General features: G+C 47.4%; 1 pseudogene; it reads right to left on the bottom strand.

Moving 5' to 3' along the window:
- Positions 1-2,675: 2,675 nt before the first annotated feature.
- On the bottom strand, positions 2,676-2,795 carry LOC134940266 (5S ribosomal RNA; annotated as a pseudogene).
- Positions 2,796-3,444: the final 649 nt, after the last annotated feature.

The following is a 3,444-nucleotide window of genomic DNA, read 5'->3' on the forward strand; positions in this document are numbered from 1 at the left end:
GATACTACCTGCAGGATCCAGGGGTCCACCTGTGAGCAAGCCCACTGTGCGCTGAAATTCTTGAGTCGACCCCCCACCGCTCCTGAGTCCGCTTGTAAGGCCCCAGCGTCATGCTGAGGGCTTTGCAGAACCCTGAGAGGGCTTCTGTTCCTGGGCAGGGGCTGCTTGCTGCCCTCTCTTACCCCTTCCTCTGCCCCGAGGCAGATATGACTGTCCTTTTGTCCGCTTGTTCTTATAGGACCGAAAGGACTGCGGCTGAAAAGACGGTGTCTTTTTCTGTTGGGAGGGGGTCTGAGGTAAAAAGGTGGATTTTCCGGCAGTTGCCGTGGCCACCAGATCCGATAGACCGACGCCAAATAATTCCTCCCCTTTATACGGCAATACTTCCATATGTCGTTTGGAATCCGCATCACCTGACCACTGTCGCGTCCATAAACTCCTTCTGGCAGATATGGACATCGCATTTACTCTCGATGCCAGAGTGCAAATATCTCTCTGAGCATCTCGCATATAAAGGAAAGCATCCTTTAATTGCTCTATAGTCAATAAAATACTGTCCCTATCCAGGGTATCAATATTTTCAGTCAGGGAATCCAACCAGACGACCCCAGCACTGCACATCCAGGCTGAGGCGATGGCTGGTCGCAGTATAACACCAGTATGTGTGTATATACTTTTTAGGGTAGTTTCCAGTCTCCTATCAGCTGGATCCCTGAGGGCGGCTGTATCAGGAGACGGTAACGCCACTTGTTTTGATAAGCGTGTGAGCGCCTTATCCACCCTAGGGGGTGTTTCCCAGCGCGCCCTAACCTCTGGCGGGAAAGGGTATAATGCTAATAACTTTTTTGAAATTAGCACTTTTCTATCTGGGTTAACCCACGCTTCATCACATACATCATTTAATTCCTCTGATTCAGGAAAAACTACAGGTAGTTTTTTCACCCCCCACATAATACCCCTTTTTGTGGTACTTGCAGTATCAGAGATATGCAAAGCCTCCTTCATTGCCGTGATCATATAACGTGTGGCCCTACTTGAAAATACGTTTGTTTCATCACCGTCGACACTAGATTCAGTGACTGTGTCTGGGTCTGTGTCGACCGACTGAGGTAAAGGGCGCTTTACAGCCCCTGACGGTGTCTGAGACGCCTGGGCAGGTACTAACTGGTTTGCCGGCCGTCTCATGTCGTCAACTGATTTTTGTAATGTGCTGACATTATCACGTAATTCCATAAACAAAGCCATCCATTCCGGTGTCGACTCCCTGGGGGGTGACATCACCATTATCGGCAATTGCTCTGCCTCCACACCAACATCGTCCTCATACATGTCGACACACACGTACCGACACACAGCAGACACACAGGGAATGCTCTTATCGAAGACAGGACCCCACTAGCCCTTTGGGGAGACAGAGGGAGAGTTTGCCAGCACACACCCAAGCGCTATAATATATATGGGAACAACCTTATATAAGTGTTGTTCCTTATAGCAGCTTAAATATATCAAAATATCGCCAAAAAATGCCCCCCCTCTCTGTTTTACCCTGTTTCTGTAGTGCAGTGCAGGGGAGAGTCCTGGGAGCCTTCCTCACAGCGGAGCTGAGCAGGAAAATGGCGCTGTGTGCTGAGGAGAATAAGCCCCGCCCCCTATTTCGGCGGGCTTTTCTCCCGGAGTTTTAGATATCTGGCATGGGTTAAATACATACATATAGCCTCAATGGCTATATGTGATGTATTCTTTTGCCATAAAGGTATTAAATATTGCTGCCCAGGGCGCCCCCAGCAGCGCCCTGCACCCTCCGTGACCGCTTGGTGTGAAGTGTGTGACAACAATGGCGCACAGCTGCAGTGCTGTGCGCTACCTTCATGAAGACTGAAGAGCCTTCTGCCGCCTGTTTCCGGACCTTCAATCTTCAGCATCTGTAAGGGGGGTCGGCGGCGCGGCTCCGGGACGAACCCCAGAGTGAGACCTGTGTTCCGACTCCCTCTGGAGCTAATGGTGTCCAGTAGCCTAAGAATCCAATCCATCCTGCACGCAAGTGAGTTGAAATTCTCTCCCCTAAGTCCCTCGATGCAGTGAGCCTGTTGCCAGCAGGACTCACTGAAAATAAAAAACCTAAAAACTTTTTCTAAGCAGCTCTTTAGGAGAGCCACCTAGATTGCACCCTGCTCGGACGGGCACAAAAACCTAACTGAGGCTTGGAGGAGGGTCATAGGGGGAGGAGCCAGTACACACCACCTAATCCTAAAGCTTTATTTTTGTGCCCTGTCTCCTGCGGAGCCGCTATTCCCCATGGTCCTGACGGAGTCCCCAGCATCCACTTAGGACGTTAGAGAAAAGAGAAGTTTAATTAATAGGTGATTAAAAGCAATTTAGTCATCATAATAGCAGTTCCTAGATGGGTTTATCATATATATAAATAAGGTGCTTCATCAATAAAGTGCGTTGACGTGCAGATTAATGGGAAACATATACACTAAATATAAATACAGATAATAATTAATACTAAATGTAAATATGGTTAATTGTAGTGCTTAGTGCAATTAGTGATATGGTGCAGACAGTATGCTCGTATTTAGAAGTGCAGACATTAAAAAAGGGCTAGTGATAGGTTCATATATGTGCAGTTGTAACAATGACTAGCTCATGTAGGCTTTTATTATATAGTTTTTTATTTACAGTACCTGATATTCCCAGATGGTCTCCCCAGTCTGGTACTGATCAGGCCCGACACTGCTTCGCTTCCAAGATCGGGCGAGATTGGGCATTTCCAGTGTGGTTTGACTGTAATAATTACTTAAAAAAAGTGTAGATGTGCAGCATACATAGGCGCTCAAGCCGTAAGATGTATCCCTTGTATGAATTCGAGGGATGTATTACACCAAACCAGAATGGATTGGAAAAAAGTGCATTTAATAGTAAAAAACACTCACATGTATACAATACAGACAAATTAAAAACATATTAAAAAACATATATACACATTATTGCTCGGTAGGACTGTGAGGCAGTGGCTGGATCAAAAGTGCTTGTGCAGTAGAAATAGTGATCAAATCTCTCACCATCTGTTGGCCCTGCGGTGGGCTAGCTTTACGGAAAAAGCAAGAATGGTCCGGTGCTGATTTAGCCCGGCACCACCGCAAAGAGCATGAATCAGGCTCAAGGATCCCTTTAGTGATGTCACCGCTCCTCAGTTCAGTCCTCTATCCAGATACAACGCATTTCGGTCGTTTAATTGTGACCTTTTTCAAGTTTGGATTGAGGATGTTGTGCCAGGGTAGATTTTTTATACCCATACAGGTGATTTCTATTCCTATCACCTGCGTTAGTGGTGCGCGTCACGTCGCCGGCTCGTCCCGCCGGAAATGACGTGATCTGCGTTCCACCGCCAGCCGGAAGTATGCGTGTCAATGCTTTACCGGAAGTACTGTCCCGGCCGCC

The sequence above is a fragment of the Pseudophryne corroboree genome, chromosome 1, assembly GCF_028390025.1.
Source record: "Pseudophryne corroboree isolate aPseCor3 chromosome 1, aPseCor3.hap2, whole genome shotgun sequence".
NCBI lineage: Eukaryota > Metazoa > Chordata > Amphibia > Anura > Myobatrachidae > Pseudophryne > Pseudophryne corroboree.